Source organism: Lontra canadensis, unplaced genomic scaffold, assembly GCF_010015895.1.
Source record: "Lontra canadensis isolate GAN:19392208 unplaced genomic scaffold, GSC_riverotter_1.0 scaffold28, whole genome shotgun sequence".
Lineage (NCBI taxonomy): Eukaryota > Metazoa > Chordata > Mammalia > Carnivora > Mustelidae > Lontra > Lontra canadensis.
Genome location: NW_022631022.1, coordinates 14,091,466 through 14,117,857, shown reverse-complemented (window position 1 = coordinate 14,117,857; position 26,392 = coordinate 14,091,466). Strand labels below are relative to the sequence as shown.

Sequence of the window (26,392 nt, the reverse complement as noted above, 5' to 3'; positions counted from 1 at the left end):
CAAAGATGTGTATTAACTTCCGATATGTGTAAAAATTTAATTCTGGTTGCTTTTTGGAAAGTAATTGATAGGATTAGAAGATCGTGCTAAATACCCAATAAATTATCACAATGTTACTGGACAGTAGGTGAAGAACATCTTTTTTTTTTTTTTTAAATAGTAAATAAGAGGGGCACCTGGGTGGCTCAGTGGGTTAAGCCTCTGCCTTCAACTCAGGTCATGATCCCGGGGTACTGGGATCGAGCCCCGCATTGGGTTCTCTTCTCCATGGGGAGCCTACTTCCCCCTCTCTCTTTCTGTCTGTCTCTCTGCCTACTTGTGATCTCTGTCTCTCAATTAAAGAAATAAATAAATAAATAAATAATAAATAGTAAATAAGATATAAATAAAGCCTGATAAATAAATACAAAAAGTTATAATAAATGCATACATCAGTTGCTGTTTCCCTCTATTTAGCCTTGAGTAGGAGCATTCTTTTGATCCTCTGTCTGCTCTTTCTTCTGGTGAACTGAATTTCTTTAGTGGCCTGTAATACCTCATTAAGAGGATTTGCAGTCTATGTCTCACCAAAGCGAGGAGATTCAAACCCAGTTTTCCCCAAACTGCTTCTTTTCCTGCTTGCCTATCTCCCAGACTCAAATCTTCAGTCATTTGCACTGCCTTGTTCTTCCTCATGACCCATATTCAATGACCAATCTTGTTTTCTCTTTGATACATCATTTCTAGCCATGTCTTCTTTCCTCCTTCCACCTTTGTTCAAATTCTTATGTCTTTATGAGTAAAATACTACTTTAGTCTTACAATTGTTCTATCTTTATGAGCCTCTCCTCTGAGCATCTGTTCTGCAAACTACTGCCAGATTCATTGTCCTAAAAATTGCCTTGATCATGGCATGTGTCACTCTCTGTTCAAGAACTTTCAAGGATACCACATTGTATATAAAATCCTAAACTACTTAGATTTGAAAAAAAAACAAAACATAAAACCTCTTTTACAACCAGATTCCAGACTGCCTTTCCAGCTTTACTCTCTTTCAGTTCCTTACCGAGTCTCTGACCTGATTAAACAGACTATTCACAGTTCCCAAATACTGAAATTTTATACAATTCTCTAGTATCAAGATATTTGCAAAATTCATTTGCTAATGCATCATATACTTTCTTATGAGATTTCTCTTTTGGTCTCAACGTATAATTTAGACATTTATTAATCCATGTAATGTTAAAAGATGTTTTAGCAATCCTATAAACCAATTAAGTACATGATCTGAGTGAACTTTGGCAAGTTACTCAAAATTTCTGTTTTAACTCCTCAATCAGAAAATAATGGCACCATAAAGAGCATTGCTTCAAAGAGTTTTTATGAGAATTAAATAAAATCATAGAAAGTGCTTAAAGAATACTAGCTATCATTAATTGTAGTGATGTTCATATTCCTCACTACTTTACATACGTAAAGAAGGTGGGCACTCAGTAAGTCTCTTTATTTCTATATTTAATGTGAACTCTATAATGATATTAGAGGAGAAACTAGAAAGGGGAGGAGAGAGACTAGTATACAAAGTAAGAAATAGCCAAAAGAAAAAATCTCAGAAGGAAAAATATAAGCCTCTACTGTGACCTAAGATAATAATTACCTTAGCAACTACATTTAGAACAAATTGGAATAGCTTTGAACACCTATTTTTTTATGAAATTCAAGGCCCTGAAATTCCAGTATTCTTATGTGTGGTTTTCATAGAATTATGAAGCAGTAAGTCTTAATGACTTTCAGTATTACAGCTGATAGAGATTTCGTGAAGAGTCTACCACTTCAAAATGCTTCTGGAAATAAACAGAGAGATTAGAGTATGACTGGTGACCTCTGATTTATCCTCATTCTTCAGGAGACCCTTGATAGTTCTACAGCAGATGTCAGGATCGAGTGCCCATGTAGCTCATGAACAGAACCACTAAAAGGCAGAAGGGTACCTTTAAGAGAGGTGGAAGATGAATGATTAATAACAGGGGAGATGCCTGCCTGACTTCATGTAGGTCAGAACTGTGTCACATTATAGATCCATGTCAATTTGATCTGTTGTATGTCTTCCCGCTCTTTGATGTCTCTAGTAATAATACTTCCCTCGTTAACTCTGGGTCCCATATCCTCCCCCCCCCCTTTGATCTAAATCTTCCCTGATAATCTAGAATGTGGTCTGTGGCTCCTTGCTTACTACGGCAGTACATCCAACTTGTGTCCACTTTATTGGTTTTTATCGTCCTGGTTCCTGCTTTGTGTTCTAGATTCCAAAAATTCAACAGTAGACACAATTGTGGAATGAAATCCACAGAATTTCCAAAGGTGTTTTTTAGTTTTTGAAAGGAATTCTTAGGGCATCTGTTAATTCTGACATTGGAGGCAATATGGTTAATTACAGACAGGTGCTTTCATTTGCAATATTTCATTTTGGAGGAAAATTTCCCAAAAAAAGAGTGAATGGGGATCCTGAGCAAAAATCTGCCCTCATTCTTTGGTTGAGCTTGAAATCTTTAAATTTCTCAGTAATGATGGTAAGGAAAGAGGCTGCCTATTAGGGGAAAAGTATGGTGAACTCTAGAACCAACTGAAAGAAAACTTGAGCCTAACTTTGTAAGTATTCTTTGTGAGTTTCAATGTTCCTTGTTAACTTTCTCTTAATGTACTTGACACTATAAGCCTTGATGAATTTCTCTTAGTTGGTTTCAGTTGCCTGTGCTTCAGATACTATTTGCTGAATGTTTGAAAGATACTAAAAGATACTGTTTGCTGATTGTTGTGTTTGGAATACAGAGCTTCCTTCCGTGAGAATGAAGATGTTTCTTAGAATGAGGAAAATTTGAAAAAGTTCACAAGATGTGAAACAAATTTCAAATGTCAGATTAGAATTATAAAACTCTAGATAAGGTTTTAAAGAAATTATAGGAGCACCAAGAAGATACATGTAGTAGTTATAGTTTCTGGGTGTCTGTTTTTCAACTATTTCTCAGTTAATCCACAAATTATCTCCATTTTTATTGTGAACTCAACCTTTTAGTTTGGTTATCTGAAACTTGTAGAAGATAATTTACAGTACTACTTAATACCACTTAGAAATGGACCAAAAAGTAAAGCTTGTTTACATTTTTATGAAAAGAAATTTGTTATTATATGTCTGTAAATATTAATGAATGAAAAAACCAAGCAATTTGAAATCTCATGGAGAGATACTGTGAACTCTTATTTATTAAAAATTAAAACATTAGTGAACAATTAATTAGTTTATGCCAGTAACTTTGGAACAAGATTAAATGGAATAAATAGACATTTGTAGGTGACGATACTACTTAAAGATTAAGATGTCATCTTATGTCTGTAATACTGTACAATGATATATATTCATTATGACAGCTTGGAAGATTTCCAAGCCTTCCCCTTAGCACTTTTCACATTATAAAATATTAAGTTATGTTTAGCATAATTGGTCTTTATTTAATATTTTCTAATTATTTGGCAAGTAGATATTTTAGATAAGTAGGCAAATTTCATATTTAGTTAAATAACACAATGTTAATGATGAGAAGTGGCTGGGTAATTAGAATTCTAATTTGTTTTGAGAATAGTAGAAATAACCTTTGGAAAGTAAGTTAACTCTTATATAGATTGATTATTAGTGTTAAGGGAAATATTCCATATCAAGATCACAGACTGGCTCCCAACATGTCATACTGTAAGAGGAAAACAGTTGGTCTAAAGAGGAATGGAAAAGGAATTAATGTTATGCAAAATCCATCTTTTTTCCCAGAAAACAATTCAAAGTCAGGATTCTACTGGAGGGAAACTTGAATATCAGCTCTATGCATGAAAGCAGTACATTTTTAATGTTTCTGAATATTAGCAGGTTTATAGTAATTACATTTTGTTTAGATCACTATCACTACTGAAATTTGAGAGTCCTGAAATCTTAGCAAATGGATACAAAAGTTAGGGCCAAAGTGTCACAAACAATAGGAGAAAATTAAGTTTGGATTTGAAACATGTCTGCAAAATTCATGTTTCAGAAATCCCAGCATGCCAGAATGACTGTGTTTATATTTTCTGTTCTTGCTGTATGCCTTAGGCTGCCTGAGGGACATCTCCTTCCTGTACCATTCTGACTGAAAGATGTATATCCTACTTCTTGAGCTGCTGCCTTTGTCCTAATTAGATGAGCTATAAAACATTTGGAGTCTAGGGGATTCCTTCTGGGTTAATTACAGAGCTGTAAGCAGCTTTTGCAGAAGTGAAGCAAGTTCAATTTTAGACAAGATGTGTCTGTGAGGCTTTAATGTGTGGTTGCCTGTGCAGAGGCTAAAAGGTTTGGCTTTCTTGACATTTGTCTTCCTCACTGTCTAGTCTAGTCTTAACTGGTAATGTCTGTACCTATCTTCTATTCTTCACTGGATTGTGACTTCTGTGAGAGCAAGACATGTGCCATTGTTCTCACTGCCAAACCAGCAGAATACTTACATATATTAGTTGAAGAGAAAAAAAAAAAAAGACCTGGTGAATTAAAATGATTCTGATGGATACAATACAACAAATACCTGTGTTGGACATCATTAATAACAAAACATAATGCCTAAAAGAGTTTTTATTGATATTTTAAAGAAGATGGGGTGGTAGAGACTATGATTATTGGTCAGAGAGAATATTCCAGTCAGAGGGAATCCTTGTGGGGCAAAAGGACATAAAGTTGTGAGTGGAGATCAGAAAGCTGTTTTTGTTGATATCTAAGAAGCTTTTGGGGACTTGGCTAGGCCCTATAGGAAGAATGAGGAAATGAATAAAAAAGGACACCTGCCATCAAAAGCTCTTACATCTATTGTGAGAGGGAAAGGTGAACACAAATTATTATATAAGAAGTGGATTAAGGGGGGCTGCCAAAGTAGTGAATGTGGATAAATATGAGCTATAAATGGGAGGAATGAATTAGAATGTTCCACACTGAAACAGTGATGGTCTGGGGAAGAGACAGTGAAAGTACATTCTCTTCAAAGAGGTAAAGACATGTCTTGAGAGAGCAGATAATATATAGTGAGAAGGAGGGCTCTTGATAGGTCTGAATTTTACAGGGTATGCAGCAAGGAGTCACTTTTTGATGGAAATAATTGGAAGGAAAATACTATTACTTGTTGAAATTGCTTGTTTAAATAACTTTCTCCATTTCTATTGATCTTACAGAGGGCAGAAACTATGGTATCCCCTAAACCTAGTATAAATCATCTACCTGGTGCTCAATAAATATTATTGGGTGAATGAAGAAAATATTGATAAATCCATACTGTCAATATTTTTTAAAATTTTTTTTAATTCAAATTCAAATGTATAGTGAGTTAGATTCCTCCTGAATTTATTTTTCATTTCATCTTCACCAGTAACCTATTCGGTGTAGATCACTGTGGAGGTAACAGGGTTACGTAGGACTGTCTTTCAAAGGTGAGACTTACAGCCTTATTGGGGAGGGGAGACATAGAAACATAACACACTTGGTGTAAATGAGAACCTTACAGAGTACATTGAGCTGTTTCTCTAATGTCAGCATATGGTTCAATATTCTGGGTGTTAAATAAATACATCCCTTCTAAATTGTGATCAGATATTTCTCACCTGAACACTGTGATTCAATTTGCATTTATCAATGAAGGCAAGGTTATGTAACCTCAATTACAATCTTGGGAAATTGTCAACAAATTCTGATTAATAAGTACTGCTTAATTGTTAAAAAAATATATTAAGCCATCTCTCTTGGTTTCTGTCTGAAGTAACAGCCTTATAGAAAATTCAGAGATAAAAATAGAAAAAAAAAACAACAAAGAAACAAAACATTAATCCAAACAATTCCTAAAGACATCAAGGCAGGACAAAGGCCTTAAATTAAAACTGTAAAACCTAGGGGTGCCTGGGTGGCTCTGTGGGTTAAGCCTCTGCCTTCAGCTCAGGTCATGATCCCAGGGTCCTGGGATCGAGCCCCGTGTCAGGCTCTTGCTCAGCGGGGAGCCTGCTTCCCCGTCTCTCTCTCTGCCTACTTGTGATCTCTGTCAAATAAGCAAATAAAATCTTTTTAAAAACCTGTAATTCCTTATGCCATTAAATCTATAGGTTTCTTCTTTGGCTAATATAGGATCTTGTGTTTCACTTACTATGCCATGTAGAACCTGTTTGTTGGTTGGTTTTTTTCTTTACTATTACAAATACAGCCAAATACAAACCAGAGGGAAGATTATTTCTGATTATGTGTTCAGGTATTTCTTAATTTATACACCATCTCTGTTTCCAAAATATCTGCAAGGTAATATCAATGTTAAATTCTCTAGAGAACTGGCTTTTTATTTTCTGGAAAAGTTGCTAACTATTTTTGTAAAGCAAGTATCACTCCATTGAGTTACCTATTTTTTGAATGTAAACTTGCTTATACTGATTCATAATTGAATTTTTTTTTTTTTAATAGACAACGTGGTCATTTTGTTAAAATGGTTAAAAAGACCTGTCCTAGGTGCTGAAATGTAACACTGCCATAGCCCTGCATCTCAGTTGAGGCAGAGCTCTTTGGTACTGTCATAATACGGATATCAGAGGAAGAATTGGGCTGAAAAGTCTAAGATTATATTCCCATTTCTTTCAGTGATCTTGTCTACTATCCCTAAGCAGGATAATGAGGTACAGATTACTTCAATATGGGAGAACTCGTAAAGGGAGAATAGGCCAATTTGCCCAAAAGGTAAATACGCCATGACAACTATGAGTATCTGGTTCCTCACCTTAATCCAATTTACCATCCTGAAGTGTGTGTGTGTGTTTGTGTGTGTGTGTGTGTGTGTGTGTGTGTGTGTGTGTGTAGATTCTTCTCCCTGTTAAAACACACCTGTTTTGTGTCTCATAGCCTTACTTATTTGGAACTCTTTAGATTTTTCCAAACATGCAGATAATTATCCTACCTATCCACAATATCATCTATGAAAGAGAGACCATAAATAAAGAATAAACAACTATAATACTTTTAAGAGAATGCAGCAAATGATTAGGAAGATTTAGTGTAGAACAGGAGTGTAGGGTACTGTTTTACTCTCTGCTGGCCAAAAAACTGGTGACACAATTCAAGCTTCAGTTGCTTTATTCATATCTATATATAAAGGACATAGTAGAAGGGCACCTGGGTGACTCATTAGATGTCTGCTTTTGGCTTGGGTCATATTCCTGGGGTCCTGGGATCGAGGCCCATGTCGGACTCTCTGCTCGGTGGGAAGACTGCTTCTCCTTCTCCCACTCCCCCTGCTTGTGTTCCCTCTCTCACTGTGTCTTTTTCTATCAAATAAATAAATAAAACCTTGAAAAAATAAAGTACATAGTAGAATCATATCTGTGTTATATGATAAAATTTTTCGATATTTTATTTTTTTTAAATTTTGAGTAACAGTAGATGCAAACATTCTTCCTACATCATACTCCCTTCTAAATATTATACATTTTCTTTGCGGTTTCATTTATTGTGTAAGTGGATTTAATTTTTACTGCTAGTAAAGTTTGAACCTGTAGAGAATGAAAAAAATAAAGAAAAATAAACTTGGTGTGTTAGAAGTAGGAAAGAAGTTTTATTTGGTAAGATTTCAGGGCCAAGGAGTTCTCATGTTTGGAAATAAGAACAAAATAACTATTTTTATCCCCCCAGAATACGGATTTAGTTTGCTAATATTTTGTTGAGATTTGTGCATCTATGTTTATCAGGGATATCATCCTGTAATTTTTTGTGTGTGATGTCCTTCTCTGCTTTTTTAAAAATTTAATTTAATTTTTTTCAGTGTTCCAAAATTCATTGTTTATGCACCACACCCAGTGCTCCATGCAATATGTGCCCTCCGTAATATCCATCACCAGGCTCACCCAACCCCCTTCCCAACTCCCCTCCAAAACCCTCAGTTTATCTCTAGAGTCAACAGTCTCTCATGGTTTGTCTTCCCCTCAATTTCCCCCAACTCCCTTCTCCTCTCCATCTCCCAATGTCTTCCATGTTATTCCTTATGCTCCACAAGTAAGTGAAACCATATGATACTGACTCTCTCTGCTTGACTTATTTCACTCAGCATAATCTCCTCCAGTCCCCTTCATGTTGTTGCAAAAGTTGTGTATTCATCTTTTCTGGTGGAGGCATAATACTCCATAGTGTATATGGACTGTATCTTGTCTGCCTTTGATATTAGAGTAATGCTGGCCTTATAAAATGAGTTTGACTGTGTTCCCTCTAGTTTTTTGGAATTTTGAGAAGGATAGATATTAAAGTGTTCAGTAGAATTCACCAGTAAAGCCATTCAGTCTCCTTACTAGTATTGGTCTATTCAAAGTTTTTATTTCTTCCTGATTGTCTTAGAATATTATATGATTATAAGAATGTATGTATTTCTTCTAGGATGTCCAATTTTTTGGCATATAACTATTGATTGTCTTTTAAACAATCCTTTGCATTTCTGTGGTATCATTTGTAACTCCTCTTTCATTTCTGATTTTTTTTTTTTTGAGCCCGTTCTCTCTCTTTTTTTTTTTTTTCTTGGTGAGACTAGCTAAAGGTTTGTCAATTTTATTTATTTTTTTTGAAGAACCAATTCTTAGTTTTATGGATCTTTTCTATTGTATTTTATTTTATTTATTTCTACCTTGTTCTTCATTAACTATTTCCTTCTACTAATTATGAACTTTTTTTTTTTTTGGTTCTTTTTTTCTAGTTCCCTTAGGTGAAAAGTTAGACTGTTTGAGATCTTTTCTTTCTCTCTTTCTTTCCTTCATTCTTTCAAGTAGGCCTGTATTGTTATGAACTTCCCTCTTAGACCATTTTTTGTTGCATTCTGTAGATTTTGGTATGTTTTATTTCCATTTTAATTTGTCTCTAGATATTGTTAACATTTTTTCCTTTGATTTCTTTATTGATTCAATGGGTTGTTCAATAGCATGTTGTTTAACATCCACATAATTGTGATATTTCGAGTTTTCTTCCTGTAATTGATTCCAAACTTCATACCTTTATGGCCAGGAAACATGCTTGATATGATTTCAGTCTTCTTAAAATTTATTGAAACTTGTTTTGTGGCTTAATATGTAATATATCCTAGAGAATATTTCATGGGCATTTGAGAAGAACATGTATTCTGCTGCTTTTGGAGGAAATCTTCTGTACACTATCTATTATGGGTATCTTGTCTAATGTATTAAGGCTGATATTTCTTTATTGATTTTTTTGTCTGGATAATCTATCCATTGATGTGAGTGGAGTGTTAAAATCCCCTAATGTTATTGTGTTGCTGTTATTTTCTCTCTTTAGGCCTGTTGATATTTGCTTTATATACTTAGGTGTTTCTATGTTGCATGTTTTATGTTAGGTGTTTTTATGCCACATATATTTACAAATGTTGCATCTTCTTGTTGGTTTGACTTCTGTATAATTATGTTGTAATGCCCAATGTCCATCTTTGTCTCTTATTACAATCTTTGTTTTAAATACTATTTTGTCTAATGTGAGTATAGCTACACCACATTTCTTTTAATTTCTGTTGGCATGGAATATCTTTTTCTATTCCTTCACTTTCAGTCAGTGTGTGAGTCTCTATAGATAGCATATAAATGAACTTAAAAAAAAATCCTTTCAGCCATTCTGTGTCTTTTGATTGGAGACTTCAGTCCATTTACATTGAAAGTAATAGTTGATAGGTTGTATTTATTGTCATTGTGTTGTTTTCTGGCTTTTTGTAGTTTATCTCTGTTCCTTTTTTCTTCTCTTGAAGTTTGATGATTTTCTTTAGTGTTATGTTTAGATTCCTTTCTCATTTTCTATTGTGAACCTACTATAGGTTTTTGCCTTGTGGTTACCTTGAGGTTCAAATACAACATCCTATATGTATAACAGTTGATTTTAAGTTGATTGCAGCTTGAGTTCGAACTTATTGCAAACTCTCTACTTTTAATCCCCTTCCCACAGCTTATGTTTTTGATGTCACATTCAATGTCTTTTATTTTTTGTATCCCTTAAATATTTATTGTTGCTTTAGTTAATTGTATTACTTTTATCTTTGAATCTTCATGCTAGCTTTATAAATGATTAGTTCACTACATTTACTATCAATTTATCTTTACGAGTGAGATTTTTACTTTTCTATGTTTTCTTGTCATTAATTAGTGCCATTTCTTTAGCTTAAAGAAGACACTTCAACACTTTTATTAAGGCCAGTTTCATGTAATAAATTCCTTTAACTTTTGTTTATCTGGGAAACTGTTTTCCTTTTAATTTTGAGTGATAGTCTTGCTGATTAGAGTATTCTTAGTTGGCAGGGCTCTTTTTTCTTTCTCCTTACCCCTTTCAGCCCTTTACATTTATTGTGCTTCTCTCTTCTAGCCTGCAAAGTTTCTGCTGAAAATTCTGCTGATGGTCTTTTGTGGTTTTCTTCATATATAACAAATTTTTTTTCCCCTCTTGTTCTTTTAATAATTTCTCCTTGTCTTTAATTCTTGACATGTTAACTATAATGTGTAATGTTGTGTGTCTCTGTTTTCTCTTATTTGCAACTCTCTGGGTTTCCTGGATCTGGATGTCTTATGTTCTTCCCCAGGTTAGGGATGTTTTCAACCAATTATTTCTTCAAATAAGATTTCTACCCCTTTTGCTCTGTCTTCTTCTGGGAGTCATATAATGAGAATATTAGTCTATTTGATGTTTTATGTTTCTTAAGCTATCTTCACTTTTTTTTATTGTTTTTGTTGTTGTTGTTGTTTTTCTGCTCTGATTGTGTGAGTTCCACTGTGCCATCTTTCAGCTGTCTTATCCTTTCTTCTCCTTCCTCTAATATACTGTAGAACCCTTCTAGTGTGTTTTCAGTATAGTCATTATTCTTCAGCTCTGTGAATTCTGATTGGTACTTTCTTATATTTTGTATGTCTTTGTTGAAGTTTTTACTGTGTTTATCCATTCTGTTCCCCAGTTTGGCAAGCATTTTTTTTTTTTCATTACCAGTGTCTTGAATCCTTTATCAAGTAGATTACTTCTCTGTATTTCATTAAGATCTTTTTCTGAGCTTTTATCATTTTTGTTTGTTTGTTTAGAACATATAGCTGTATTTCTTCAGTTTGCTTGGCTCTCTGTGTTTCTTTGTATTAGCAAAACAGCTACCTCGAGAATAATTTCTGAAGTTCAGTACAATATACCTACATAGGGCCTTTTCAATAGAATGTTTACTATATTTATATTTAGTATATCCAGTAATATATTAAAGTGAATATTCTGGCAGTTTAAATTCAAATTATTTTTCTTCTGATATAAGTATGTACTTTTTATATTTTGCAGATTGTGTTTATGATGTAGTGACATAAGGTGAAGGCTTTGGTGTTTCATATCCTGCATTCAAAATGTAGGCACTTCCTGGAAGTACAGTATTAAGAATGGTACTTAATTGTGCTATAGTTCTCTCCTAACTAGGATGGGATAGTATAATCCATTTTTTTGGATGATTGTTGTCATGATTAAATTAGATAATTAAAAAAATATTCAGCATAGTGCTGGGACAAAGAGCTGGAAAATACTAAATGGTAGCTACTATAATTATTCTATTACCTGTTAGCTATCTCTGCTACTTATGATGCATTGTGAAAATAAAAATAGTATATTTGGTAGATTTTGAATCACTTAAGCTAAAGGTCAAAACTAGAGCATTTTCAGGGACAGTATGGAAAGGCTGTGAACTGTTATTTCACAAATATTCCCTGTGGTTGAGGGCCATTCCCAGAAGTTGCCTCAGGGGGCTAAGTAGCTTGGTCCTGAAGGTATCATGTGCTGGCATCCATTATAGTCTTCTCTGTGTGTCACTCAATTTCACTTGCTTCATATGGCAAGTTAACACCACCTGGAAGAGTTGGCTTATCTCTTTTCATGGAGAAACTTATGTGAAGGTGATTGGAATAACTAGAGCACTTTTATTTATAGCTACTCTCAAGACCACAACACATTATCTCTCTTATGTACCTTCCACTATGGATATCATCTTCCCATAGCTAGCACCTCTGTTTATCTAGTCTAGGTGGTTTAACTGGTAGGGTGACTCAGATTATGATACCTAAAGGGTGTGAGCCCTTTGTCATTTTGCCATGCTTATCCATTTACCATCAAATTGGGCAGGGAGTAAAGAAGAATTTCCTTAGTGGCTTATCTGGGTGCCATACATATTCTTCCTTATCCCCATAGTGTAATTTCAGTCCTACACTCTCCTAATGATCAGAGTTAGTTCTTCCTGCCACGAGTTAAAGTGACCAGATGGCAACCATATTTTAAGATTTCATGGCACTTTCACTGTGTCCTCATAGAAGCAGTCTTCCTCTGGGAACTGGGTGCTCTGTAATCACAGAAAATAAAATTTTAGGAACAGGAAGTACAGATACTCCAAGTGGAAAATTGAGAGTGATAATAAGTAGGGCAACTACATGGTTCCCAGACACACGTATTCTGTCTACTGGGGACAAAATACCATGGGATGATCATGGATCTAGAATGTATACTACATTATGAAGTATGGTGTCCCATTATACTTTCTAAGATCTCATTTCTAAGATGGCACTTCAAATATTTCTTCAAAGGCCATTTTAAAATTGTATCAGCCTAGAAGTTTCTGGACTTTGATGTCATCATAGGACCAGTGAGATGCATAGTCATGAGCCCACTGCCGCATATCCTCTTGGTCCATGATGAAATTGTGTGGATGGGAAGGGCAAATTAATATCTGGGATTGTGTTGATTTCAGTTAAAATGAAACATTGCCCTTTAGAGAATAGACATTCAATGTAATCAATTATTACCAAGTTGCTTGTTGATCTTGAAAGATGTATCAGGTGCTCGGCATTGTTCTCTGTTGTTGGCACGTTGAACATTCAGCAGCAGCAGTACCCAGATCAGCCTTGGTTAATAAATGAATAACAGCCCATACTGTTGAGTCTGTGCATTATCTCCATCTCAGCCACATTTGGCCAAATCATTCTGTTTACTTGGTTATTTATTGCTTCTTTTATGGCAGAAGTCTCTGGAGGGCATCAATGTACAAAACAGAAGTTTTCACATTTTGTGTCTTTTCTTTAAATCTATCTGCATGTTTCTTTCCTGGCTCTTTTTTACTTTGATATTCCAATTTTTCTTTTTACAGGATCCTGAGAAATTATCCAAGTGATATTCACTGTTGCTCATGTGTCTGCTTATATTCTTACCATGGGCCACTTCTCTTCCAACACAAAGTGGATGATCAGGTAACCTACCACAAATTCTGCCCATTGGGAGGATTTTCCTTCACTGCTATCACTCAGTGCCATGTTAAGTGGGCTGTGTACCAGTAGTCCATTTTCATGGACTTCCCACATATTGAGATCCCCCCCACATGCAGAGACAACACATCCCCACACTAAGCTCAGATTGTTTTCTTCTTCCCCTAGTTGCCCTTATGTGATGTCTTCCTTTTTTTTTTTTAAGATTTTATTTATTTATTTGACAAAGATCACAAGTAGGCAGAGAAGTAGGCAGAGAGAGAGCTGGAAACAGGCCCCCTCCTGAGCAGAGAGCCTGACATGGGTTTTGATCCCAGCACCCTGGGATCATGACCTGAGTTGAAGGCAGAGGCTTTAACGCACTGAGCCACCCAGGCACCCCATGGGATATCTTCCAATAAGGATATGTGTGTATGTGTTCATGTGCTTGTACACATGTGCACATACATACACACATACACACACACACACACATACTCTGAGGAAGAGGCATTGGTACAATAATAGTGGATGACAACCATCTATACCACATATTTGTTCAGGTTACTTGTGTCCTGTGGCACTGTTAATCCCTGAGAATGCCAGGTATACCATTTCCATTTTATAGTGAATTGCTATTGGGCCCATCCAATTCTAGGACTTGGTGAGTCAAAGAGAACCAAGCTCACAATGAGTAGTTCTGGTAACATGGTCAGTTAATGCCACATATTCAAGGGCTCTGCATGTATTTGAGCCCAATTGTAGATTGGGAAATATCTTTCTGAATAGTGCATAGGTCTCCACTGCAGATGTCATGAACTTTCTCCAGAATCAGAGAGTCAATATTATGATTCTCCTATTGAGTCTGACCATAATTCCACAAAGTAAATTTAAAAAAAAAATTTACTTTATTTTATTTTACTTTACTTATTTTATCTTATTTATTTTTACCACAGATGTCCCTGTCCATAATGTATGAAACATGACAGCCTCTTATATTACCAGTATATGGACTTCAGGGATATTCCCAAGTATGGTTTATGTTATCTCCAGAACCCACAGAGGCTACTACATTTTTGAGGCAATGATTTATTTTTTTATTTTGGAGAGGATAACCTGGCATGCTCTAGACCACTTTCTCTGAAAAGCTACACTGTTGTGGAATTCTGAATCATCATAAGATTAATTTTCCTCTGGAGCTCATATGTCTTATTAACACCTTCTTATTCACCTTCTTGCCAGTTTTCACTCACTGATCCAATTAGCAGGATGTCAATGTAGTGGTCAAATGTTCTTCTGAATACTCAGATGGTCTAGGTCCTAGTGGGAGAATTAACATAGTTCCAGGACAAGGCTGTATATTCTTGTCTGCCCCACTTGAATGTGATTTGTTTCTAAGCTAGTTTCCTGATAAGTATAGAAAAGTGTAAATTTTCCAGTTTGATGATCATATACCATGTATCTAAGGTTACATTAATCTGCTCTAGCAAAGATATCACATCTGTGAACCAACTTCAATTGGGGTGACTACCTCATTGAATTTGTGGTAGTCCACTTTCATCTTCTAGGATCTATTTGGCTTTTGTAGGGGCACATCTGGTAAACTAAAGGAGATGAATTAAATATGAATATGATGGAGACCACGACCCTGCCTCACTTAAATCTTTATGTGTAGTACTGATCTCTACATTCCCCAGAGTGTGATAATGCTTTTTATTTACTTTCTTGGCCTTCTCCACTATGATATCTCCTATCCCACAGGCCAAGGAATCAATGTGGAGGTTCTGCCAACTACCACATATATTCATTCCAATTATACATTTAAAGACTGAAGAAATTATTGGTGGGTGAGTCCACAGACTCACTGGATCATTGAGAGTTGTATCTGAACTAGGACTACATTTGGTATCTGTTCTCATATGCCCCTACCCTAAAAGAATGTTATAATGGTGTTCAAGTCATGAAGTAGTGTCAACTCAGACTTATGTCTCACAAGCCTCAGAATGTTTGGGTAGTCTCTTCCCTAGAATATGGTTATATAAGTAGGTCCCTTGGTGAAGGTCTATAGGAATCATTACCATAGCCATTTGTTATGATGTACTGAGATCCAAACCTTGTTGAGACCTGGCCTCTCCTTTAGTCAATAGGTTCTGGATTTGAGTATTGACTCAGGTCCAGAAACTGGGTAGGAGATTATCTTTTTATTGTCAAGGCTGCCCTCAATCTCCTGATGATCTAGCCATGATTTCTTTGGCTTTTCTATATTAAACATTATCTGTGGAGGAGTGTGCATCTATTTTTACTTCTAGGAACTGCATTCTAACCATTTCTTTAGCTCTAGGTTGCCTCATGGCTGCCATTCCAACATTGCAGCTTATTATGATAATTGTACCGATTATGTTTCTGATAGTTAAGTGCTACTCCCTAATTCATTTGTTCTATGATCTTGTCAATGCTATTGTTATAAGAGCCTAGTTCTGTAACATTACTAGCCTATAGAGGGTAGCCACTGCTGAGATGTTCAATGATTCCACTGAGACACTGTTAAATGACATGTCCTCCCATGGAACATTGGGCTGATGGGTTTTTTGGCTTTATGTAGTATAGCCACTCTAGAACATCCCTTTCTCTGAGACTATGATCCCTCTCTCCACTATTTGCCATATTATTTCTACTTAGTGAAGACTATACTTTTTTTCCAAGTTTACAAGAACCACTCTAGTTCTGTGTTATACTGTCTTCTATAGTCCCTGCCAGGCGAGGAATTCAGTATCATAGGAGTATGCTTCCATAGCAATACATTCTTCCCTATGTAACTTCTTCTACCTCCCCACTGATCCAGTACTGACAGATTCCAGTTAATAAGTACTGTCTCAATTCCTGTGAGTGCATGTGAGTGCATATATATTGGTGAGGTCCTACAGTTTCTTCAATATGTAGTCTCTTTCCTCTCTTGGCAGAGCCCACATTTACTCAGCCGGATTATGTCATGACTTTACCCTAGTTATTGATCTGGAAGCTCATGGAAGTGTTTGTGGTAGGTCTTTGGGAAGAATGCACAGATTTCCTGCAAGTTAGAGTCCTCTGCATTGTGTTCAAACAAGGATGGAATACTAGCTGCTCATGGGCCACTTTTGCAGTCTCAGAATGTTCAGGGGAATATGAAGATTCAGAAGTTTCTAGTGAATTAACCCAGACGTCCCCACCTCATGACTCACAGTCCCATTTTTTTTTTTTTCCTAGTTAAGGCCCTGACCTTGAAATAGCCAACCTGCCTAGGTTGAGAATTAAACCTTCTCTGGAGCTCTGCCACTCTTATGATTTATTCCTGAGTCCAGTGCTCAGCTTTTTCTGCATCTGCTGCAAGAGGTAAGAATTTATTTATCTGGTGACATGAACATCCGTTGCATTTATACTTAGCCTTAAATTGGTGGTTAATCATGTTTAGTCTTTGATTTTCTTTCTTCACTGCATCCGGAGGCCCCAACATCCGCTATTCTATTCCATAGTGATAACTGTCTCCTCTTCTCAGCCTCTCAAATACCCTGAGATATTGCACACATGAGTTCATTTCCTTCTACTGGTATCACACCTCAGTCCACCAATGGTAAATATTTTAACAATTGCATTGCTTCAGTATACCACAGGCAATCAGTTTTGCATACAGCATTAGTAATTAGGTTCTCATTGCCAGTCCCAACAGAGAAAAATCCAAATAAAATACGTCAGTTTAGAATCACTTCCTCAGTGCTTCCTTGGTACCAACTTTCATTCATCAGCTTCCCTGGGAAATAAACTATGAAAGACTAGGTAAGTCCTTTTGAATTTGGTAGAGGCAAAAGCTGATTTGTAACAGATTTGTGATGGAGGCTTTAGCTAATCCTGCAGGAAGCTCTGATGCTGGGCTGGCCCCTGCAATACAGCATAGGGGGTAGGTATCTGAACCCTCATATTGATTAGTCATTGGCTATGGATTACCCTAGAGGAGAGGCAATAAACCCTTAGCCATGGGCCATTTTCAAAGAGTGACTTAATCACATGCCTTTGGCAATGAACACAATACTCTTGGCAGTTGAAAGAATGAGTGATTTAGTCCTGAAGGGGTATCTCTGTGGTGCACCCGCAATTCTGCTGTGCTTATCTTTTCATTAGTTCTGAAAGTAGATTCAGACGGGAGGCTGGAGTGCAAATATTATTACTGAGATTACATTGATTTTAATTTCAAAGGTATACAGAGAGTATATGTTCTCTGGGATACCTTTTTAAATGTCCTTCTTTTGCTGAAGGCATAGAAGTTTACTTAGGAGGTTTTTCTCACTGATTATTTTTTGTTGTTTTTCTCATTTATATTTCTAAAATGTTGTAAAAAAAAATAGGACATTGTGGTTCCTGGGTATCAAAAATAGTCTAATTTCACACAGCATTCTTCTAGGTCATTGCTTTCTAGTTGTCATCAAAACCTAAATGAAGGATGTGGACTGAGTCAGGGGGAACAGACAAGCACAGGTACCATCAGAGCCTGAATGTTAAGGTGCTTTTGTGGGAGGGTGGAAGGACTTACCTTCCTTTGTGAGAGGGGGCTTTGGAACACTTGAATTTGGATAGATAGACATTGTATATTTTAACTCCTGTGGTTATTAGAGATGTATTTTTGTATTGCCTTTTTAATTTCTTTAATTTCTTTCTATTTTCATATTTCAATTTACACCAGCTTCAAGACTTGCCATAGATCAAGTTACCAACTGCTTTCATTGTGATTATTTATTCCCAGATGTTGTTTGAGGTAAGACCTGGTTGATGCTAAGTATGTTTTAGTTTTAAACTGAAGATACTTGACATGCATAATTTAGTAATCCATAATAAAAAGTTTAAGACATTTTTAAAGAACTGCCTTGATATTTTGAGCTCTTTTTTGGTGGCATGTATTATCTATTATTATATGGAACATGCTCTCTCTTTGCTGAAAAAGCTAAAACATGTGCTTCTCTTTGAATTTTGAAATAAGTTCTTTACAGCTTTTCTCAAAAGTACCGTATGATACAGAAAAAAGGAAATGGCAGGTCTGTTTAGCAAGAAACTGATTTTAATTTCAGTTATAAGTGCCACACCCGTTTTGCTTGCGTGCTTTGAAGCATAAGTAATTGACTTTCACCAGAGAGTTAGAATCAAATGAAGTTCCTTTGTGTGAAGAGAATTGTGCTGCATCTAATACTCTAAAGTGGAAAGAAGCAAGGATACTAATTATGAAAGCATATAAGTTTTGGTCTATTGCCATGTTATATAACATTTATTAAAATTTAAAATTCTCACTTTAGCTACAGAACAAGGATGCATCTAGAGTTATGCACAATTGGGGAGGTGAGAACAGGTAGGAAGTCCTATCAGTAGTCACGTGTAATAGTCTCTGGTGAGGAGTAAGTGAACTTATGTTTTCTAATGACTGGAATATATTAGGGCCTACAAAAAAAAATGCTTATGTTTTTGTGAGTTTTCTAAAAGAAGATACTGACCTAGGGACGCCTGGGTGGCTCAGTTGGTTAAGCGTCTGTCTTCGGCTCAGGTCATGATCCCCGCGTCCTGGGATCGAGTCCCGCATCTGGCTCCTTGCTCAGCAGGGAACCTGCTTCTCCCTCTGCCTCTGCTGCCACTCTGCCTGCCTGTGCTCTCTCTCTCTCTCTCTCTCTCTCTGACAAATAAATAAATAAATAAAATCTTTAAAAAAAATAAATAAATAAAAGAAGATACTGACCTAAAGTGAACACGGATGAGGGCCCGCCAAGATGCTGGCTCTGGCATGTGGAAAGGAGGTACGGGGAATGACAGAAATTATAAAGTGAAGGACCATAAGATTTAGAACTGGCTAGAAGTTTGGGACAATAAAAGAGAGGAATTAAAGGTTCTGAAGTTCCAGTCTGTATAAGTAGGGGAATGTTGATTTTGTTAATTAGTACAGTATCAGAAATGTAGATAATATAGGTTATGGATGAAGAGGAGTTGAAGAATATTCAGTTTGAGATGTTAATGGTCATTCAGATCAAACTGGCCAACACACGACTAGGAATTAATACAAAGAGGAGAACCTAAATGTAGATGTATTAATTTTGTAGAAGAAAAAGGAATAAAAATCTGAAAAGAGAAAAAGAAGGCAGTGAAGGAGCTCATTAGGGCTTCTTTGTAAAGGAGAACACTTACTGAAACTGGTATCTCCTCATACCTTAGACAAAACTCATAATGGCCCCAGACCTAGGCCCAGAAGAGTCAGAAACAAAGGCATTTCCTTCTTCTGTGGCCATATACTCCTCTCATTATTGCATTCTTTTGTTTTCCTGAAAACAAGTCTTCATTGCGCATTTTTTACAAAGTTCAAATGTTGACACCTCAAGTCACAACTCTATGTCACTTCCTTGTTCAAATGACTGAAAAGAGCTGACAGACCCCATGTTCCAACTCCTGATTCTCAAGAGAGGCCCTGATTGACCTAGTTCTTATCATGTGATGACTCTGGTGCAAGTAGCTGTGTCCAGAGAGAGACTCTGGTAGACCTTGATGTCATGTAGGTGTATAGAATGATTTAAAGAAAGGCCAAGCGGTTAACGGCTTCAGGTGCAGAAGATAGTTGTGGAAGATTTGCATTTTGTACAAACATTATTCATGCCCAATAGAAGAGGAATTTTAGTAGCATTCTGGGGCTGGAACCAAATAGCAAGAAGTTGAAGAAGAATGGACTCATGAGGAACTAGAGACCACAGGTGTCCTCTGTGCTTTGGAAGACTTTGGTGGAATTGCAGTAGCCTGAGGCTGTAAAAGCATTTATTCTGGTCTTTTTAAATTTGAGATATATTTGTCTCTGTAAAATGGCATCTCATTTTGTTTTTTAATTTGCATTTTTCCGATAATTAATGCTGTCGAACAAATTCCATATGCTTATTGGCCAGTTAGAAATCAGTCTGATGTAGTCACTAATTACTAATCCATTGTATTACTTTTAAGGATGTACTCTTGGCATTAGAATGAATTTTTGGATAGGTCAGAAGTAATAAAACTGAGCAAAATGAGCTAGCATCACCTAATCATCTATGAAAAGTACTTTGTGAACAGATTTTTATTGAGACACTCAAGACATAGAGATCTTTAGATTTCATTATTTAGACATGTGGACATCTAATCAATGTACCAGTTAGCATCAGACATATTTTTGGCTGAAAAACTTAATTGTATAGACAGTTCTTTTAGAAATACAATAATATCTTCCAAATTTGGACCTTATTCTTTCAGAATGTGTGATAATGACTTCATCTAGGAAAGTATTAAATTTATATTAAGAACAGGATAACTCCTTTCCTCTTCTAACCTACTAACATTTAGGGTGGCTTCTGTTTATGGTTGAACAAGTTAATGAAAATAAATTAATTTATTCATTACTTTTATTTCCAATGAAAATTAATTAAACAGCTATTAAATATCAGGCACCTTGATGTATTTCATTAGAGAAAACATGCAAATATGGGGGATTATATTACCTCCAGATGCGGGCTTAATACATGTAATGCAGTTTAGTAACGGTGTGCATATACTTTAGAGAATGTATCCATGTTTTCCAAATGAGTTCATGACACAGAAGGAAGAAGGCATTAACTCTGTCTGGGCCATCAAGGAGACCTCTACAGGGAGGTATCGCCTGACCTAGACATAGAATTCAACTACCTAAGTAAGAAATTCAAGACACTCTAGCTGTGTTCATGAGTTTCAGCTTAAGTAACATTTTGTTGGAGTAAAAGAGGGAGTGATAAGGAATAAAAGGGATATTAATGAAACCAAACAATGTGTCCCACCAAGAAACATGATTGATGTATTATTATCACTTTATCTTACACATCTTGCAAACATTCCAGTGAAATAGGTCATATCATTTGTGGTCCATAGATGAGAAACACAAAGTTTCTGTGGCCCCAATCTTTGTTTCAGAAATGTTACAATGTTAAAATGTATGTTTTAGAATCAATAAAATACAATAAAACCATTGTGAGTTTCTTATCTCCTCCTTTAGAGTACATAACATTTTAAAAGAATTACCTTTTAGCTAGACGGAATAGTACAAGTGGAAAAAATGCTCTGATGGAAATCTTATTTTTACTTATTAATGACACTAACATTTTGAATATCTCTGATATTCCAAGAACTGCTCCAATTTTTCTTTAGTCCTTACAGGAATGTGAGGAAGTAGTACCATTATCTCATTTGTCAGACACAGGAAGTGAAGAACAGAGAGGTTAAACTCTGTGCTCATTATGCCCAGCTGGTGTGTGGCAGAGCCATGATTCAAAGCAGGCTCTCTGATTAGGCCTCCACCCTGTGCTCTTTCCCTAAAGTAATGAATGGTGTGTACTGGAACTCAGCTACGCACCAAGTAAAATATACCTCTTACTCACTAAGGATGGAGGTACTCTCTGATGGAATTGACGGCATCCTGCTTGAACGATGTGTTGTAGTATGGTTTGGGACCATGCAGAAATTGTTCAGATTCTAGCCCTATTGCTTGAATAAGTGTTGAGTAAATTGCTTAGGATCTCTGGGTCTTGGTTTTCTTGTTTTTAAAATGAGAGTAATATTTTACCTGGAGGTTGTTTTGAGGACAAAGTATTTTAACATACTGAAAACCAAGTAGACATTGTGCATTAGGACAGAGGTACCGAAAAGTGTTTGGGAAGCACAGGTGTGTGTGTGTGTGTGTGTATGTTTGTGAGGTGGTTTGCCTTGCAGGAATCTGGGACCCTACTTAGGCATAGGACACTAGACTGGTAATGTGTCCATCTAACCTGATGAGACAGAGATGTGAAAAACATTAGAAGTAGCAATGGGTTTTTTTCCAGAATGGGTGTTCTTACTCAATGGCCTTACTAAAGTACAGCTAAATCTCTAGTAAAAATTCCAACCACATCAAAATTGCTCACAAGATTTTCTTTTAGAAATCCCTTTTAACATCAAAGGATTTCCAGTTCCAGAAAATTGTAGACATTGACTGTAGAAATCAAGGTAAATGTCAAATTATTGAGGATAGAGTTAGATTATCATATCGTATCGGAGAACACTGGGCACAGTAGGAAGGTGCCAAACCCTTGGGTTACATTGCTTTAGAGGAAGGCAGCATAGCAAAGGGAGAAAAACAAACAAAAATCCTCAGTGAAGTCAGGGCAGGCGATCTGCATTTTCTTTCCAGCTCTGCCATGTGAACTCAGGCTAGTGTTTTAACCTTTCTGGGTTTTCACTGATGCTGTGACCAATTTGAGGATTAGTTCTCTCTGGATTTCCCAAACCCTAGGATCCTGTAGAGAGTCTATATGGGCTGTAGCTCACGTGGAAGCAGCAGGTAATGTGGGACTCCGGCTATATTCCCTTAAGTCAGCCCAAGGAGCTCTGGCTTTGTTAATTGTATCATTGAGTTTCCACATCTGACTTTGTTTGGAAAAACAAAAAAAGGATGGATTTTAAGGATAAAACAAACAAAAAACACATAACTCGGCTCTGGGACAATAGTGTTCCAAGTTGCTTATCTGTGCTGTACCCTGTTCTCTGTGCATGTAAGTGGGAAGAAGTTGCAAAGTGTGAAATAGACAGTTTTTACCCTCGAGTAGTGTAGCTAAGAATAGGGCAAGGCCATGCTCAAGACAGTGAGTTGGCGAAGCTTATTGTAAGTTTCTCAGTCTCTCCTTTCTGACCTACCCTCCTACTTGTCTCCTTTGGTAGTGGATTCTTCCTATCCTCAAGCTTCTTTGTATTCTCTGTCTTCGTGATCGCCCTCCTATGCTATGGAACATTCTCATAGGCCCTTTATACCAAGATAAAGAATGTTGGATAAGCTTTAAAACATAGGGTCCCCTTGGGGAGCTTGGGTGGTTCAGTGGGTTAAGCCTCTGCCTTCGGCTCAGGTCATGATCTCAAGGTCCTGGGATCGGGCCCTGCATCAGGCTCTCTCCTCAGCAGGGAGCCTGCTTCTCCCTCTCTCTCTGCCTGCCTCTCTGCCTACTTGTGATCTCTCTCTGTGTCAAATAAACAAATAAAATCTTCAAAAAAAAAAAAAAAGCATAGGGTCCTATTGGTGAGATTTTCATTTCAGCAAGGACCGAAATCTCAAATAAAGGGAGTAAAGCTCTAATAGTAGAAACTGGTATAGATTCTTCTTGAAGAGGCAGTTCTTCTTTAACCATAGTACATAGGAAACCACATTTTTCTCTAGGGTTGGTCCTTACGGGCTTCACAGTAGAGCATGGTATTTAATAAAAAGGATTCTGAAGTCAGTGTGGTTTAAATTCTAGCTACATAACTTCCTAGCTTTGTGGCTTTGAGCTAGCTACCTAGGTTCCCAGTTCCTCAGTTTCTTGATCTGTAAAATGGACATTAATGACAGTACCTATTTTGCAGAGCTTATAATCAAACTTTAATGTAGTAACCTATACAAAGCACTCAAGACAAAGTATGACCTAAAATAAGCATTAAAAATGGAAAACATGCCCTGGGTGTTATACGCAACTGACGAATTGTTGAGCACTAACTACATAAAAAACTAAAGATGTACTGTATGTTGTCTAATTGAACATGATAAAAAAAATGGAAAACGTGTAAAAGAGCTATGTGATGAGTAGAAGATAATTAAGGACTAAATACCATGGTCCAGGTTATAAAAATTATATGAAAAGGAGAAGATAACAGAATAATTAAAGAAACTTTAGTGGAAAAGATTAGTCTTGATCTATCCTTTAAATGATTGAGATCAGTATGGCTGGAGGGTATTCTAGGCAGGGTAAGAGCAATAATAAAAGAAACAATGAAAGAATAAGTGCATCCACCGAACCAGAAAGCAGCCCAGTGTAGAGGGTACGCAATACTATTTAGTAGGAGACTAAAAAGAAAAAAAAGTATGTAGGGAAATTTAGGTAGAAATCAGTTCTTGGCATGGTTTAGAATGGTGGGGAATATTATTTGAGGTTATTAAGATATTAGAGTATTACTTGTTTAAGGAGAATGTACATTATTACTATAGTGAACGAATCAAGTTTTGGAGTTAGGATTCCCAGGCAATTACTTTAGCAAGTCAGAGACTTATCATCGTTAACCATGAACTGCAGATAATAACTTCACTAGGTTACCATGCGGAACATATGAGCTGATAAATACAAAAGTACTTTGTAGATTCCAAAGCTCTTATAGCCGTATCAGTACTTGATATGATTATTTACTCCTAAAGTAGCAGCAGTGGGAGTGAGTAAAAAATGTAGATGGGCTATAGTTGGATAAAGAAATTCACATAATGTCTACTTACCAAGAATAAAAAGACACAGTTCATTTAACCTTCATTCTTGGGGAAATGAGTCTTTCCATTTATTTTTTTAAGAATAATTTATTAGCTTAGAATAAACCTCTTAATCACTTTCTGGTTTGATCATTTTTGTTAAAAGAATTTTGATACATAAATACTCAATTCACCTACTTTAGTGCATTTGGTAAGAAACATAAAATTATTTATTGATCTGACAATGCTTTAACTTAATTCTGGTAAGGATTTAGCAATAAGTTACTGTTTAAAGGTTCATTAGCTCTTTTAGCTCAGTAGGGCACCCAGCTTTATAGTCATATTAAATAGCTCTCTTACAAAATGAATTTAACATACCTGTGAAATGTATTTTACTTCCCATTCAACCCTAGTATGCTTTTCAGACCTAATAAATTTGTGTTCCGAATCTGGGGTTGGAGTCAGGTTGTGTTTCTTGTTAATTACATGACCTAAGTCAAATTTCCTAAAAAACTTGAAATTGCAGCTACATTATCTGGAAAATAATAATACATAGCTCACACAATTATGGGAATTAAATGAAATGAGGTAAATTTTAGAAAATTAGACACATGTGGTGCTTGGCACATAGTAACAATGAAATACTATTACTAGCCTTTCCGAAAACACTTAGTCTAATATTTTAATCTCCCTCAAAGATCTTCTCAAACTCTTTAATCTTACCCCCAAACTTTATTACCAAAATTAATGTGTGGCTGTGTTAATAAAGGTAACACAACTAGGGGGGAAGTATAAGATTTTACATACAGGTAGTTGAGAATCATATGATGATATCCTGATTTCTCTCCATCTCCTTAAATGGAAAGGGGTTTACCCTTTCCACATAAAGGGAACTTCTCAACCTAAGTTTCAAAACTTGTCACATTCTGTTACCATTTTGCCCATCCAGGTTCTCTCTCTTTGGTCCCCATCTTTCTTCAAGGTGGATACTTCTCCCTCTTTGGATGGGACATGGATGTTTATGATACATGCCTTTTGCTCAGACTGCATCTCTTTCTCTGGATTTTTAAAGTCCAGCATGGCTATCTCAGGCTTCTTGTATCTCCATTGTTTATCTATTAACTCATGGACTTACTATTTGTCTATTCATTCACTTACATAGTCACTCATTTGTACAACAAACATCATGAGTTAACTATGTAATTTGAGATATGGATATTTAAAGTTGAAAAGAACATGATCTTAGCTTTCCAAGAGTTCACAGTCCTATTTGAGAGTTACCATAAAAAAGGTACACTGAAGGCATTGTGGGAGCCCATGGTAAGAAGTGCTGACTCTGAGGAGGTCAAACAGGTTGATGTTGATCCCTGCTGGGTCTAGGATATATAGATATTCTAGAGATGTTCATGAGAGAGACATGTGAAGGTAGAGGAAAGGATAAGTTATTGGCGGCAGAAGGAACAGCATGGAAAAAGACACATTGGTGAGGCAACAATATGGTAATCAGGAACTGTTACACCTCAGTGTGGCTGGGACAGATGTGCTCATGGGAGTGACAGAGAATGCATCTGCTAAAACTGGCAGAGTTTTAAGTAGGAGGACTTATATCTTTTATTAAGTTTAGAGAGGAGGATTTGAAAAAAGGGCCACGTTAGAGTTGGGAAGACCACAGAGAGTACAATGATAATAGTTCAGATGAGAAATTGTGGAGTTCGGGACTAAGGCATTACTAGCAGGATGAGGTGACATATTCATATCAGTTTGGACCCAGGATGGATCATATGGAAGCTGGAATGACTCCTGGGTATATGT

The 26,392-nt window shown here is 36.3% G+C and overlaps 1 protein-coding gene across 1 annotated transcript in view; it reads left to right on the top strand.

Moving 5' to 3' along the window:
* The window catches only part of UNC13C (unc-13 homolog C), a 601,184-nt gene that overhangs the window by 4,745 nt on the left and 570,047 nt on the right, over positions 1 to 26,392 (top strand). The window contains exons 2-3 of the mRNA XM_032864917.1: positions 16,542 to 16,662; positions 18,005 to 18,076. The gene's annotated coding sequence lies outside the window, so the exon portion shown is untranslated. The remainder of the gene's footprint in view (positions 1 to 16,541; positions 16,663 to 18,004; positions 18,077 to 26,392) is intronic.